Source organism: Tursiops truncatus, chromosome 2, assembly GCF_011762595.2.
Source record: "Tursiops truncatus isolate mTurTru1 chromosome 2, mTurTru1.mat.Y, whole genome shotgun sequence".
In the NCBI taxonomy this organism is placed as follows: domain Eukaryota; kingdom Metazoa; phylum Chordata; class Mammalia; order Artiodactyla; family Delphinidae; genus Tursiops; species Tursiops truncatus.
Window position 1 is genome coordinate 115286062 of NC_047035.1, and position 16963 is coordinate 115303024.

Sequence of the window (16963 nt, forward strand, 5' to 3'; positions counted from 1 at the left end):
GCAGTGGTTGAGACTCCGCCTGCCGATGCAGGGGACATGGGTTCGTGCCTCGGTCCGGGAAGATCCCACATGCTGCGGAGGGGCTGGGCCCGTGAGCCATGGCCGCTGGGCCTGCGCGTCCGGAGCCTGTGCTCCGCAACAGGAGAGGCCACAACAGTGAGAGGCCCGCGTACCGGAAAAAAAAAAAAAAAAAAAAAAAATCAGTTGGGCATATTGGAATGGGTCTATTTCTGGGTTCTCTATTCTCTTCCATTGATCTATGTATCTATCCCTCCACTGACTGATACCGTACTCTATGATATTGTAGCTAGACAGTAGTACTGTCAAGTAGAGTGATTTTTTTCCATTTTACTTTTCCTTGTAATGATTCTAGGGGCTGTTCCTTTCCCTAACATTTTTAGAATAGGCTTGTCTATGTTTAAAAAAAAAAAAACTTGCTGGGATTTTTATAGGAATGGTATTAAACTTACGGACATCTTTACTATGTCAAGTCTTTTAATCCATGAACATGATATGTCTCTCCATTTGTTTCAGTTGTCTTTGATTTCTTTGATGAGCATTTTGTAATTGTCAGCATGCGGATTCTGTACATATCTTACTAAGTGTATACATAAGTATTTCATTTTCTTTGGGGTGATCATTAAAGGTACTGTGTTTTTAATTTCGGTTTGCACATGTTCGTTATTAGTATCTAAAAATGTGATGATTTGTGTGTGTCAGTCTTACATTCTGCAACCTTGTTGAACTCAGTTATTATTCTAAGAATGTTTTGCAGATTCCTTGGGATTTCCTCTGTGATATGTTAATGTTGTTTTTATAGCCAATTCTTGTATTTATTTATCCACATGATCAAGTCCTCAGTATTGCTCCTAATGCTGTTTATTTATGTCTCCTTTTTTTTTTTTTTTTTTTTTTTTTGTGGTACGCAGCAGCCGCGTGAGTGATCCCAGGCGAGACCAGCAGAACTGCCCAGATCGCCAACCCACGAGACTGTGAGAAACATTTTTGTCTTTAACCAGTAAGTTTTGGAGTGGTTTGTCATGGAGCAATAGATAACTGAACGCTTGTAAATCACACTATTCCATGTAACTGGATTTTCAAAATTCAGATTGAACACCTTTCTTTTCTTTGATAACAAATTGTTCATAATTTATTGTACTTAATATGTTCATATCTCTTCCTAATACCTTATTTTGAGTTTTTTCTCTACCATGTTTTTTTTTTTCCTTGCCTTTTTCCCCTCCTTATTTCTTGCTTTTTGTTAGATTGGTCAAGTTTTATTTATTTTATTTTTCGTCTCATGATTTGAAAGTTACAAATTCTATTCTCATGCTTCTGACTTTTCTATCCAGGAGACAGAAGAATATATCTGAACCTGTTTCCTCATTTTCTTTGGCTATAGGGTGTGCTTTGGGGATAACTAGGTTGAATTTTACCCATTGGAAGCAAAGCTACTGCTTGTGGCCTAGAAAAATATAAAATATAGAGTAAAGCAATCAAAATCACCACAGGAGAGGAGCCCTATGGGTCTGTCCGTGTGTGTGTGTGTGAGTGGATGGTGATTGGAAAATGGCAGGAGGGCAGCTCATCAGCACTGGTCTTGGACTTCGGCCACCCACCCGACACTTATCAAAAGTGTCTGCAGAGGGCTTCCCTGGTGGCACAGTGGTTGAGAATCTGCCTGCCAATGCAGGGGACACGGGTTCGAGCCCTGATCTGGGAGGATCCCACATCCCATGGAACAACTAGGCCCGTGAGGCACAAGAACTGAGGCTGCGTGTCTGGAGCCTGTGCTCCGCAACAAGAGAGGCTGCGATAGTGAGAGGCCCGCACACCGCGATGAAGAGTGAGCCCCGCTTGCCACAACTAGAGAAAGCCCTCGCGCAGAAATGAAGACCCAACATAGCAAAAATTAATTAATTAATTAATAAACTCCTATCCTCAACATTTAAAAAAAAAAAAAGTGTCTGCAGATGGACCAAGGGTCCACAATTGCCTCTTGGTTAACCTCTGCTTTACCTTGAGCACACTTTAGGCAGGCTTCTGTCTTCACTCCAGGCCCCTGAACCCTGCTTTCCCCCAAGCTTGAGCAAGCGCAAAAACACTGGGATATGCCCCCCACCATCAGCCTCTCCTGAGAATTGCCCGACCACAACGGAACACTTTTCCTGCCAAACCTCACTGGTATTTCCCCTTGCATGTTCAGCCTTCCCTCCAAAGATTATGCTTATCTATACTTGCCTCTCCTCTACCCTATAAAAGAAAACCCTTTTTCTGTTTGATTTTAATACGTTTGCAGATTTCTGAGATGTGAGTGTTCTCCCTATTGCAATAGTCTTTCTAATTAAAGTCTCTATCTAAGTCTCTTACCTAAGTCTGGATTTGTGTGTGTGTGTTTTTTAAACTGCATATTTAATTAATTTATTTATTTATTGTTTAATAAATTTATTCATTTTATTTTTGGCTGCGTTGGGTCTTCGTTGCTGTGCATGGGCTTCCTCTAGTTGCAGTGAGTGGGGGGTTACTCTTCATTGTGGTGCGTGGGCTTCTCATTGTGGTGGCTTCTCTTGTTGCGGAGCATAGGCTCTAGGCGCACGGGCTTCAGTAGTTGTGGCACGCGGGCTCAGTAGTTGTGGCATGCGGGTTCAGTATTTGTGGAGCATGGGCTTAGTTGCTCCGCGGTATGTGGGATCTTCCTTGACCAGGGCTCGAACCTGTGTTGCCTGCATTGGCAGGCGGATTCTTAACCATTGCGCCACTGGAGAAGCCCATGGATTTGCGTTTATTTGACAAGATATAGTCATCATTTGCTGAGACCAAAATCCTGGATAACATCAGAAACCTGGAAGGTATACTCCTTAAGGGCAGAAGGAATAGTCCCCTTACTTTTCTTTCCAAGAACTTAGACTGCTCTTGAAACATGATGTACTAAATATGTGTTTCCTGAATGGATGAATGAATGAATGAATGAATGAACAAACAGTTGCTCAACTCAGGAGACAGAGAAGGAGGCTGGGAGACCTGGTGCCTGGTCCCTCGTCCTTCTTTTCCCTAGAAGCTAGATTCTGCCCGTTCACAGCTGTAACTACCAGAGATCTGGAAACACATCCTCTACCTTGGAAATATGCGTAGTCACAGAGTGGGAAATTTTGTTACTTAAAAGAGCTACATCGTTTGGAAGAAGATCTCTAAAGTCCTTGCTCCTGCAGGAGACAGTGACTGGGTGACAACAATGGAGTCACACGGTTAATGATGACAGTCTCAAGTAAAGCCAAAACAATAGCTAGAGATGCAAACATTTTTGCCACTTACTTGAGTTCCCTGTCACCTTTGCCTTGCTTTCTCCATGTTTACCGTCTCCAACTTCTTGCAACTAGATTGCATACGTGTGTTTCAGGAGCAGCCTGGCCCAACCTAGTGACTGAGGCAGGAAGCTGGTCTGTTAGTCTCAGCTGCTCTTGACAAAGCCCCGTGGGCTAAAATCTGTTCACCCCTCCCCCAGAGCTGCTGCTAAGGCAAGTCCCCATTCCCTTGGTGGCTTTGTCAGGCCTTGTTTATCTTTTCATCTCTCTTGACTGGCTCTGGACTATTTCTGGATCCCGTATCTGTCCTCTGACAAATCCCACATCTCCGCCAGCTCCTTGGTGTCTGTAACTCTGAGAGGCATGGAAAAATGACATTGTCCAACTGAACCAGCATTCCGCTGTGGCAAAAAAGTATATTTGTCCAAAGCAATTTGAGCACACATGAATGTCCCTAGTCACTAAACATCCCCAATCGCTGGTTTTCCCCACGGAGAGGTTTTGCAAACACCCATCTCCATGCATTTTTATGCTCTGATGTTAATTTTGATGGATTTTTCTCTCCCCTTTACTTGATTTAAATGAGACGATTTAAATGAAAAAAAAAATCATTTAAATCCATTTTAGCTGATTATTCCTTCTCTGAGCTGTTCCTAGAACAGCTAGAGACAATGTAATTATTAACAGCAAGAGATATTTCCCCGTCATCTGGTGTGGGCTCTCTGTGATCAGCCCGCAGGCTGGGGTTTACTTTTCTCCTCCCACTGACCTCACTTGTAGCTAACCTGTAGTCTGGTGGCCTAGCCTGTTTCCAAACAGCTGACCTCTGCCTGGTCCAACTCACTCTGACAGAGCATCTTCTTGTTCCTCAGTGGGATGGTAGGGGAGGAGCAGCTGAATGGAGCAGAGAGAGGCCTGCCCACGGGTAACTGATGACAAAGGTGCAACTGATCTGTGCACCCAACGTGCTCCCTCTTCCATGAATGTGGGCTGCATTCCAGTAGCTGCATCTGTTCACTCTCCCTGCCCACCTCCCCCATGCAGAGAATTGAGGATACTATGTTAGTGAAATCCTCTTCTCTCCGTCATGTGTAAGGCCCAGAAGCAGCTACACTGATTACAGCATCACCTCCTATCTTTCCAGCTACACAGTTGACCAGCTGTGCATCAGTCTAGGAAAGTCACCCTGAAACCCAGCTCTAGTTTGGGGAGATGATACACTCTTGTTTTGTTCCAAGAGATGATCTTCTGTGGTCCTTGCAATGGGGAGTACCTTACAGGCTGAGTGCAGCAGCCTGGCCGGGGAGGGAGGGATCTGTTTACAAGTCTGGGATGAGACAGGTACTTCTAAATCAATCAAAACTTTTCATATCCCAAAAGACACTAATGCTCAAGTGAACACAGCAGCCACTGAATTAGACTGGGCACATCACACAAATGAACTCTGATTATTGTACTGTTTTCTCGATTGCCTTGTGAAACTAAGTAAAGTTACATTTCCTGATTCAGAGATTGTGATGAAAATGTCCTTTGGGGAAACAAATGGGGAAATTTTTTTGTTTTTTTTTTTTGCGGTACGCGGGCTTCTCACTGCTGTGGCCTCTCCCATTGCGGAGCACAGGCTCCGGAGGCGCAGGCTCAGCGGCCATGGCTCACGGGCCCAGCCGCTCCGCGGCATGTGGGATCCTCCCGGACCAGGGCACGAACCCGCGTCCCCTGCATCGGCAGGCGGACTCTCAACCACTGCGCCACCAGGGAAGCCCGGGAAATTTTGCTTAACAGATGTGTCGGCCCTTTGCAGGGCAGAACTGATTCTGTAAGCTGTCCCAACAAGCACACATTCTGTAGCGTATCAAGCGGCGCACTGAACATGGCAACCAAAACAGGTTCTCCCAAGCTCCAAGGTATTTTGAGTTGAAATATAGAGTTTTAAAGTGTTTTCTGGGTTTCTCTGAAAATCTTAGAGAAATCACAGATTGTATGAAACAAAAGATTGTTATCTTACCCAAATGCTAACTTTATTCATCTGTCTGCATATTGGCAAACGGTGCAAATGTAAATGTTGGAAAATTCCATTCAGTCTATGAACCAAAGAAAAATTTCTCACCAAAGAAAAATTTTAGCATCTTACCAGCTAAATGTCCTGCACACCTTTTACATAACACTGCTAAAAAGAGATCTGATTTGCTTATCTATGATATTGAGATTTTCATAATGAAATTTTAGGTTACTTTTCCATCTCCTGAAAGCATGAAGAAGCACTTAATGACATTTTTAATTTATAGAAGCAGAAGGAGATAGCCTCCTTAGACATATGCTTACAAGATGTCTTATAGAATAGATGTTAAAACGTTGGCTTGCGGGCTTCCCTGGTGGCGCAGTGGTTGAGAGTCTGCCTGCCGTTGCAGGGGACACAGGTTCGTGCCCCGGTCCGGGAAGATCCCACATGCCGCAGAGCGGCTGGGCCCGTGAGCCATGGCCGCTGAGTCTGAGCATCCGGAGCCTGTGCTCCGCAACGGGAGAGGCCACAACAGTAACAGGCCCGTGTACCGCAAAAAAACAAAAACAAAAACAAAACATTGGCTTGCTCTAAAATAATATTTTCCAAGTGTGGGACCAGAAGGATGTCCTTCTCTAACTTAGAAGTACATTGAGAGGGAGTTCCCTGGTTGCCTAGTGGTTAGGATTCTGGGCTTTCACTGCCACGGCCCAGGTTCAATCTCTGGTCGGGGAACTGAGATCCCATAAGCCACTTGGCTTGGCCAAAAAAAAAAAAAAAATTACATTGAGCATGAGAGTGAAGAAAGGGATTACTGTGAAATGGAAGTCTACATGCCATTTCTCCAAAATTGTTTGATGATCTTTGAAGAGGCTGCAGAAAAGGATGAACTGAGGGCACCTGACTAGTTCCATTCAGGTGTAGGTTGGACAAAAACTCATCCAGTGAAAAAAATGACTCATTTCTTGGAAGTAAGACTGTTTCAGAACTCAAAAACTTATCATCAGTAAAGGACAGCCAAGTTGAAGAGGACTTTCTCGATTCCTTTGCTGTCACTTATTTGAAATCCAAGTTCAATTTCACAAATTCAAATTGCCTCTGTGCTTTAAAGCCATTTTTCCTGAGAAATGGGGTCTAACTTGCAATGACATTTGATGTGCTTCAAGATGTTTTAAAATGATGGACATTTTAGACATGGAGAGCTTACAGGAGGAACTTATGGACACAAAGGACCTGATTGACAAACAGCTAGTCTCCCAAAACGAGCCTATACCTACAAAGAGCATGGGCATTTTTGGAGTGGTGGAGATTAATTCCTACAAGTCTAAAAATCTGCTGATGCTAATAAGTTGAATCCTAAGTATTCCAGTCTCAAACATTTTTCTTGAGAGGCTGTCTAGCACGATGTCATCACATTGAGCTGACACTGGGAACCAGTGTAGTGCGGGCTTGATAAAAGCAGAGCTGCAGGTCAAAGTGTACATTTGTCTCTATTCCATTTTACCACTACAGAAAGGAAAAGAACGATGTCATAAAGGCTGCAGGCAATTCAGAGAGGTGTTACTGGGAAAGAAAGCTGAAAGAGTAAAAATATGCCACCATAGCATGGGATAGAAGGAAATATGTCGTTACTTTTTATTAAATATAGGTAATATCTGTTTAACTGATACTATTACATTTATATATTCCTTTTTTAGAAGTGTTACATGTATGTATCTTAAGAATATACAATAGTTAGTCTATAAAATTTTAAAAAATACATTTATTTATTTTTGCTGCGTTGGGTCTTCGTGGCTGCGCGCGGGGTACTCTCTAGTTGCGGAGCACGGGCTTCTCATTATGATGGCTTCTCTTGTTGTGGAGCATGGGCTCTAGGCACGCGGGCTTCAGCAGTTGTGGCTCGTGGGCTCTAGAGCACAGGCTCAGTAGTTGTGGCGCACATGCTTAGTTGCTCCGCGGCATGTGAGATCTTCCCGGACCGGGGCTCGAACCCGTATCCCCTGCATTGGCAGACGGATTCTTAACCACTGCACCACCAGGGAAGTCCCTAGTCTATAAAATTTAAATATATAATAGAGTTTAAAAGTTAAAATAAATTGCTGTATCAGAGGATAGAAAGAGTATGAATATATTATTTTTTCTCATACATATGTCAATTAATTCTACTATTAATTACCACTAATTGCTATTATTAATTGTTTTGTTTAAATAATAGCATTTATATAGCAGAAAGTAAACAATACAGCATGATACATAATTTCAAATAAGCACCTATTTTTATATTTGTATAGTAAAATTTAAAAAGTAATAGCTCATCTGTGTCTATTTATTACATATTATATTATTAATTTTTTTTCTTTTTTTGTCTGGCATGGCATAGCTGTCTTGGATTGTCTTTCTAAAAAGTTGGTCATCCTGTTTGTCATTCAGCATAATCCTTCTGAGATGCATCCATGTTGTGCGTATCAGTTGTTCAATCCTTTTTATTGCTTGGAAGTACTCCGTATTACGGATATACCCCTGATGTTTCTTTTAATTCATTCACTAGCTGATGGACATTCGTGTTGTTTCAGTTTGGGGTGATTATGAATGATGCTATTTTAAACATATGTACGCAGGTTTTTGTATGAACATGTATTTTTATTTTTCTTGAGTAACCCTAAGAGTAGAATTGATAGATTGTACAGTAAATATGAACTCCCATATTGTTTTCCAAAGTGGCTGTACCATTTTGCATTCCCCCAGAAATGTATGAGTTGCTCTGCATCCCAACTAGAACCTGATCATTTTAGAGTTTTAAACAGTGTTCCTTTTTCAGCCATTTTAATAGATGAATAGTGCTACTTCATTACTTTAACATTTTACAGCAGTCATTTTGATGGACATTCACAACTGCCTCGAATGGAACTGAGACAAAAAGAAAACATAAAGAAAAGTCCCCCAGTGAAACTGGAGAATGGGACAGGTGTGGAAAGGGCCCTGGGGAATGTACGTGACTTGGAGCGTATTTTGGGTAAAGAGTCAGCTTGTGTTTGGGGAAGAGCAGGAAGGGGAATCAGCCAGACTCTCCCTTCCCCCAGAAGCTCACACCCCCAGCCCTGAAAATTCTCAAAGAGTAAATGAAGGGATGGGGGAGGGGAGCGGAGAACTCTTGTTCAGAAAGTTCTCTCTCAGAGGCATCCCTAAGCTCCATGAAGGCAGCCTGCTGTCAACCTCATCGCCTGCTCTCTGTCCCCAGAAGCTGGCTCACTACTGTCTTATCACAGGAGCCCAAGAGATAGAGTGGAATGAATGAATGAGGGTCTCTGGACTGCTTAAGTTGCTCCCTCTCACCATCCCTTTGTGAACCTCACCCAGAAGCAGTGACTGCCCTCTCTGCCAGCCCAGGGAAAGCCCCTTTGCTCACCCCAGGTCCAACTTGTGGCCCATTTGGTCTTTTCCTCACCACCTCTCACCCCTGCCCACTCCACTGCTCCCGCCTTCCTACTGCTTCTTCTCTGGGCGATTGACACAACCTTCTAACAACTCTCCCTGTACCCGCCTTCCCCTTCTCTCCCCCTTTCTAGTCTATCTCATCTGCACCAGATGCTGAATTCATAAATCCCAGCTCTTATCCTGCAGCGCTCACATCCAAGCTTCTGCACCGGCTCCTAGGTATCCACAAGAGAAAAGCCAACAGGCAGGCTGGGTCTGGCTCCCTTCCTCCCACTGGCCCTCTGGGGGCTTGACATTGTGGTCAAATTCCACCTTCATGTCTTTTATCCTCCCCTTTCCTGCTGAAGCCACAACCAATCCAGCCTGTTGGGCTCCTTGAGAACCAGACAGAGATGGGTTTGAACTCTGGTCCCCTTATTTCCTAAGCAAGGGGACATTGACAAATTCCTTAACCTCAGCCTCAATGGTCCCTTCTCTAGAATGGGCAATAAAATGACCTACCTTTTGGGGCTTCCCTGGTGGTGCAGTGGTTGAGAGTCCACCTGCAGATGCAGGGGACATGGGTTCGTGCCCCGGTCCGGGAAGATCCCACATGACGCGGAGCGGCTGGGCCCGTGAGCCATGGCCGCTGAGCCTGCGCGTCCGGAGCCTGTGCTCCGCAAGGGGAGAGGCCACAACAGTGAGAGGCTCACGTACCGCAAAAAAAAAGAAAAAAAAAAAGAATACCTACCATTTGTGTGGTTGCAAGGAGATGGTTTGTATAAAGGGTCTGGCACATGGTAGATACAGAATGGTAGATATGATTTTTGGTAATAATCAAAAATCATTGGTAATTCCTGCCTCAAGTAGGAAAAAAAAGGTTAAAAACAGGGGTATAATTAATTAATTTTTTTCAAACCCCTTTCCAGCCCTAAACTGGAGGATTCTTCTCTAGAATCATCAGAGGAACAGCCTGGAAAAGATAGGGTTTCAAGTGTAGGTGTTACTGCCTCTGAGTACAATGTCCCCACCTTGGCATTTGGGGTAACCCTCAGCCTAATGGCTCACACACCTTAAAGAGGAGCTGGTGAATCGAGGTGCCCTCCATCTCCCCTCTGCCCCCCTCCCACCCCCAACCAGCCTTCCTGCTTGGGAGGGAGGTCTCATGGGCTAAAAGACCAAAGTGCCCAATGGGACGTGGTAGGGAGAAGAGCCAGTGAAGAGCTCTCATTTTCCCGGGTGGACAGTTAGGTTTCTCTCATGTGAGACCCTCATGAAGGGGGAAGACAAAGATAAACCAAGAGACCGGGCATTTCCTGAGGGCAGTCACTGAGCTGGGACTGGGCAAAGGGCTCCGGAAAACACACTGATGATGGTTGGAGTTCTTCCAAGAAGGGGACCCTCAAAATTCTCCAAAGCGATGGGCCTCCTTGGAATAGAAAGTTCCCTAGCGTTGATGGTGTTCCAGAGGGAACTTTATGTTGGAGCATCGGGGTGGAGCATGAAGCTTCAAATGGGCTGTTTGATGAGATACCCTCTCAAGCCCGGCCTCATTCTGGGATCTATAACCGACAAGGCTTCAGGGTTTCAAAGGGCTTCCAGCTGCTTGAAAAGCAAAAATAAACAGAAGAAGCTCGTGTGTCAATAAAGCGAGGCGTTAGGAAAGTAGGGGCTTTTAATAGGAGGCAACGTCAGCACAAGGAGACGCATGCAAAGCTGGGTCATTTTTAGGATTTGGTGAAGGCACATTATTCTTTTGACAATAAGAATAAAGAAAGCAATTAGAAACTCCAGGAAAATCAAAAGCTGTACAAAACAGCCATCACCCAAATATAAAGCAAATGAAAAGATGGCAAGCCTTCACGTAGCTGATGGAGCCTAAGGAAATTGAATACATGCGACCTTGGTGTATTCTCAGCCACCCTTTGAGTGGCCTGGGCATCACGACACTGGATCGGAAGGGAAGGAAATATAATCCTTGGGTACATATTCCTTCACTCAGCAGTGGACTATACTCATAGTAATATTGGTTCATTGATTTTTTTAACTTTTAAAACCGATCTAAGGACAAAATGCAACTGTCATAATTATGATTTCAAAACAGCATTTAAATATTATCATCTTTTAAAATGTAAGACTATTACAGACAGGTTGAGAGGCAGATGAATGGGGGGAGGGGAAGAGGAGAGAGAGGAGCGGTAAATTTCTCATTTTATATAGTGGGAAGGCACTAGATGGTGTCTCCACTCTATGGAGGAGGAAGGAAGATGCAGTGTTTAGAGCGCAAATGTAACCGATAGAAGAACCAAAACTATTTTAACTAGCAAAACTCAGGAGGAATGGGGGAGAGAAGAATGGGAGCATATAAGTGAGCTAAAACGTGATTTTCCGTAGAAGAGTGTATTCGTTTCCTAAGGCTGTCACAACAAAGCACCAAGACCCAGGTGGCTTCAACAACAGAAGTTTACCGTCTCACAGTGCTGGAGGCTCAAGTCTGAGACCAAGGTGTCGGCAGGGCTGGTTCCTCCGAGACTGTGAGGGAACACCCGCTCTATGGCTCCTAGCTTCTGGGGTTTGCTGGTAACCTTTGGGGTTTCTTGGCTTGTAGATATCACTCTAATACTTGCCTTCACCTTCACAAGGCATCCTCCTTTGTGTCTTTACACGGTGTTCCCTCTGTGTCCCTTTTTTTAATAAGGACGCCAATTTTATTGGATTAGGGCCCACCTTAATGCCTTCATTTTAAATGGATTATCTCTTTAAAGACCCTATTTCCAAACGTCACACTCTGAGGTATTGGGGGACTTCAACATAGCTTTCTGGGGGGAATACAATTCAACGCATAGCAAAGAGTCATAGATATTGTCTAAAAGTTTCTGTATCAAGACAAGGTATTCTATGCATATAATTTAGATTTATGCAGGTCAATATCACTTCATTCCAGGCAGTGGGGCCCCAGCCCTGAGCCCCATGCTTTAGAGAGCTTGGCCCTGACTCTAGCCTACAGTGCCAGGTTTTTTTTCAGTATAAGTATGTCCCAGGTAATATTGGGGCCACACTTATACTGAAAAATTATTGTTGTCTAACTGGGTGTCCTGTATTTTATCTGGCATTCCTACCTGAGACATGCTTTTCAAGGGGACTTTTCCACCTAGATCCTACACCCCAACTTCTGGAGCTGGGGCCATGGAACTCTCTGCCCAAATAAAACGGCCTGAGCCTGCTTCCAGGGCCTCTGTAAACTTTTCACCCTGACCACTCCTCCCCAAGCAGAACTACACCAGGGTGTGTGTACCCTTAGGCCTGAGTCAGTTCGAGGGAGGTAGGGAATGTGGACAGAGCTTGGGTGTGAGGGCTGCGATGTTCACTTCCCTATGCCTAGGGCCCCTCGTGATACAGGATGGAGCCTGGGGTGGGAAGAGAAATAGGACAGCTGTAGGTGGGGGAGTCCTCTGCCTGCCTGTCTAGTTCTAGGCTGGGACTCCAAGGAGTACAAGAATTCTAAAGTTGAACTTGGCCTTCAAGTGGTAATGAAGGAACATTTGTAAAGGTAGGAGAATAGAACATATTATGTAGCTTGCAGGATTTACAACTTTTAAATATTTAGACATATGTTATGTGCATCCCCAAATGTACCCTTGCCCCAGGTCCTGCAAATGTTCTGGGCAGGCCCGATATGTGTAACCACAGCAGAACTAAAAACTGACAACATCCCAAGTTGTCGCCTCTGGGGAATGGATGGGGGAGGGAAGGGTGGGAGGCAGAGGACTGTAGTATTTTGTATTAAGCCTCTCTGTCCATTTGATTTTCGCGGGCCTCTCACTGTTGTGGCCTCTCCCGTTGTGGAGCACAGGCTCCGGACGCGCAGGCTCAGCGGCCATGGCTCACGGGCCCAGCCGCTCCGCGGCACGTGGGATCTTCCCGGACCGGGGCACGAACCCGCATCCCCTGCATCGGGCAGGCGGACTCTCGTCTCAACCACTGCGCCACTAGGGAAGCCCGCATTCTTTACTTTGTTATGAAAAGTATTCAAGTTCCCAGTTCCTCCCTTAAGTCTTCCTGATCCCCAGCTCACACACCCTTCTCTCAACCCCTACACCCCATGCTGTGAGCATTCTGTTCTGCCTGGCCTTCTCCCAGAGGTCTTTGCAGCCAATGCCACCTCCCCAGGCCGACTGGCCTCCTGTCTCCTTGTCTTCACCTGAGAGGTAGCCTTGGGCCGAGGTCAGCATGGCCCTGTGACCCTGCCTCCCCGTGGTCAGCAGCCTTGGCCAGAGCTCCTCTCCTCCCTCCATCTCCAGCTGGTGCTCCCCACTTGTACACCCTAGGAAGCCCCTCAGGGTTGGGAGAAGCCTGAAGCCCTGACTGCAACCTCTTTCTGCAGGTTGGTGTGGAGCAGCATAGCATGGAAACCTCACTGCAGCCTGGCCTGTTGATGAGAAGCGGGTGTCCTGAGGGCTTTCTGCTGTCGGTGAGCTGCTCCACACTCCTCCTGGCTGGCCCCTCCTTTCCCACCCCTGTTCTCTCATGTCTCCTCCCTACCTGCTCCCCTCTCTCTTCTTTTTCTCCCTCTGCCCTTGTCTCCCTATTTCTCCTTTTGTCTCTTTGCATTACTCTGTAGTCCTCTGCCAACTGCCTCTACTGCACTTTCCAACAAGGCATGGGGACCATTGCTACTATTTCAGACCCCAAACCCTGCTTCGTACATGGTGTTAACCTACCTCCACCCCACCCTCTAAATCTACACCTGCATTTAATCCTGGCCTTTCAAGCTGACCCCTAACAAGTGGCCTTGGCCTGTTCCAGTGCACCATAGCTACCTAGGGACTGGGATCCTGACCTTATATCTCTGGTCCCAGTCTAGAACCTTAATTCAAAGACTCACTCATTCACAGCACTCCCCAGTCCCACCCCTAGCCTTTGAGAAGGCGTGGGGCTGAAAACTAGAAATCTGCTATGTGCCCTGGGTGTGTGGCCGAGGTCTGAATTTCTGGAAATTGTGGGATTGGCAGGCAGAAGAACAAAAATAATTGCAATGAAATATGCCGCAGTTAGTGCCGCTGCTGAAAACGGCCCCTGCGAACTAAGGGAAAGGTCAGGAGAGGGCAGTGAGGATGGTACTAGGAGGCAGGGACCAGAAATGCCAGCTAGAGAGTGTCCAGTGACAGAGAGGGCAGTGCCACACAGAAGGGAGGGGCTGGGGAGGCCTTGGGCAGGTGGAGGAGGGCCGGGGGGCAGAGGCTTCCTGCTAGGAGACTGGAGGTCTTTTCCTTCATTCATTCATTCAACACTATTTACCGAGCACCTGCTAAGTGGCTGACCCTTTGGCAGGCACTGGGGGTATCGCAGTGAACAGAAAAGTGCCCACCCACATGGAGCTCATATTCAGACTGGGGAGATGGACAAGAATTACACTCACAGATATGTCAGAGGTAAGTGTTAGGAAGAGGGACGGGGAATTCCCCGCTGGTCCGGTGGTTAGGACTCGGCGATTTCACTGCCATGGCCCGGGTTCAATCCCTGGTCGGGGAGCTAAGATCCTGCCAGCTGAGCGGCATGGCAAAAAAAATGTAAAAAGGAAGAGGGACAAATAAAGCAGGGTGAGGGGACAGAGTGACAAAGGCTGATTATGTAAGGTGGTTGGGGAAGGCCTCTCTGGGGAGCTGGCATTTGAAAATCTCCATAGACTAGAGGGAGTGAGCCCTACAGAGTCCAGTCTGAGAAAAGAACGAGAGCAGTGCCCCCAACGTGGGAGCAGGTGATGCGTGAGGCTGGACACCGTTAGCGGGGTGGAGATGGGGCCAGACAAGTAGCCAGGGGCAGATCAGAGAGGCACCTCCTGGTTTCCAAGCTCTGAAGAACTGAGACTGGAGAAGAGCCGAGAGGCCCTCACACCTGAGCGAAGGGGAGGGGTGTGTGGAGAGGAAGGTGGAGGGTGGGAAAGGAAACGGGAGTGAGGGCATCGTGGTAGGGTCAGCCAGGGGCCAGGCCGGCTCTGCCTGGGCTGGGGCCTCTGCGCTGAGGCTGATGCAGGGGAGGAGATGGGGCCTGGCCTGCCGGCCCTACCCACAGCCTCGGGAGCCCACACAACGCGCTGACGCTCGAGCCGTCCCCACATACCCGCAGTGTGCGTGCACCAACAAGCACATGTGCAAAATCAGCACAGGCTCACGTGCGTGCAAACAGAAATGATTGTGCGTGAACGCACGAGTGCACGCAGACTCCTCATGTGAAGGTAGGCATTAGAAATTCTAGAACATCAGAGCTGAAGGACATCAGACCATCTCATCTGACTCCCACGTAGGACAGAGAAACTGTATTCTCAATGGCACAGGCAAGACTCTTCCTCCTGGGAGACCCACAGGCTTCACCAAGTCCCGCCAGGAGCCACTGAGCTTCCTCCCAATTATTCCAGCAAGCTGTGTGGAGGGAAAGTGGGGTTGGAATCAAGACCAACCTGCCCTCTCCGCATGATGGCAACAGCCCCCAGCCGCGGCTGGCCACACATCTGAGCACCAACGGTCTCCTTCTTCTCAGAGCCAATTTCAGGGCCCAGCGGACCCTCTTTCTCCATCTCCTTTGCTGTGTCGTCCTTTCTCTACCTTCAGGTCTAACCCTGGCTGTCGGTGATTGCTCTCTTTCTCTCTTCCCCCATCTCTGTCTCCCTTTTCTCAGTCTCTCGGTTTCTCTCCAGTTCCCTCTGTGCTGGGCTCTGTCCCTCTCACTCTATTTTCTCTCTCTCTCCAGGATCTTTTTTTGCCTTCCAGGAAAAGCTGACGTGGCCCCCTGGTCAGCTGGAGTGAGGCCTCTTTGGGGTGGTGGAGTCAGGCTGGCTGAGCCTCTGCAGCAGGAAAGGGATTGGCCGCCCTGGTGGGAGGGGAAGGCAGGAGGAATGGGAGGAGAAAGGGCTGGGCTCCTGCGGAGGGCTGGGGAAGGGGGAGCAGAAAGAAAAACTCTGTGGGAAGAAGTGAGCACCACCTCCCCTGCTACGGTGATCAACTGTCCCAGTTGGCCTGGGACTGTCTGGATTTTAACACTGAAAGCCCCGCATCCTAGGATTGTTGGTCACTCTACCCTGAGGCCCACAGGAGCCAGGATGGGGCTGGCAGGATGGGCTCCCAGACCTGACTCCTTTCCTCCACCTCCTAATTCTCCCTTCCACCGTTGCAGGGCTGCTGAGGATCCAGGGATGGTGGAGGGGTTTTAGGGTCTGAGAGAAGCTCTCTAGCCCTAGGCCTTTGGGCCTCCATCTGTGATCTGGGGACTGTCAAGGTATCCACATACTCACCGAGGACCCCCATAGCCAGGTCCACAGGGAGCTCCCGGCTGGGAAGAGGAAGGGGAGCCGACCTCCAGTTTGTGTCCTTGCCTGCTTGCATTATCTCCTGTGGGATGGGCTTTTCAGGAAGAACTTTCAGTCGATGAGGGGATGATGGTGCAGGGAGAGCGAGGGGTGGGGGTGGGGGGTGGCTGCCTAGGAGTTGATAAGCCCAGTCCTTGGAGTTGTACCACCGCTTCTCAGGCTCAGCAGGGAGTGGCTCTGCGTGGCCCACTGTGAAGCGCCTTGGAGGACACCATGCTTCTCGGTAGAGGCCCACTGGACCCTGACGGCCCTTGTCCCCTTGTCCTTCTTGGTAGAGGTGGGGCACACTGCACCCTCAGGAGGTGATGGGATCTGGGCAGATGGGGAAGAGCTGTCAGTGACCAATGTGTGCAGACTCAGTTCTGCCTGGGTGGGCAGGTCCCTCTTGCTTCTCTAGCCATAGCGCCACCCCGTTCCCCCCTGCCTCCACCCCCGGCTGTTCTGCATGGGATTCCAAGGGCAGCCTAGTGTTGGGCTGCCATCAAGGTCTTTGATGATGGGGAATGGGGGTGAAAGGACCCCCAGGAAGTCTGGTAATGTGCTCACTCACCCGACAGAGGGTGGGTCTCCCACATGGTATGAAATATTTTAAAATGTCCTGTTCTGAGGAAGCCGGTCTGGGCCCAGGGTCCTGATCTGTAAAATGAGGGGGTGGAGAAGGTGACCTCCAAAGTGCTTTCACTTCTGGCAGCTGAGGCCCACGCAACTCACCCATTCATTGAGTCAAGGGGTATTTACTGAGCATCCTCCCTGTGCCAGGGGTTAACAACAACAGGGAAGACAAAATGTCTGCCTTGAGCAGGCTTCCTCTCTAGCAGAGGGGTCTCCCATTAAACACATGAGAGTAAAGTTATGTCAAGTGAATTAACTGAGAAAATCTCTAAT

At 47.6% G+C, this 16963-nt stretch overlaps 1 long non-coding RNA gene across 1 annotated transcript; it reads right to left on the bottom strand.

Moving 5' to 3' along the window:
* Nucleotides 1–6922: 6922 nt before the first annotated feature.
* LOC141278043 (uncharacterized) lies at nt 6923–16716 on the bottom strand. Its single transcript, XR_012330214.1, has 3 exons — nt 16629–16716; nt 16004–16390; nt 6923–7353 (listed from the first exon to the last, which is right to left on the bottom strand). It is a non-coding gene; the product is annotated as an uncharacterized lncRNA (long non-coding RNA).
* Nucleotides 16717–16963: the final 247 nt, after the last annotated feature.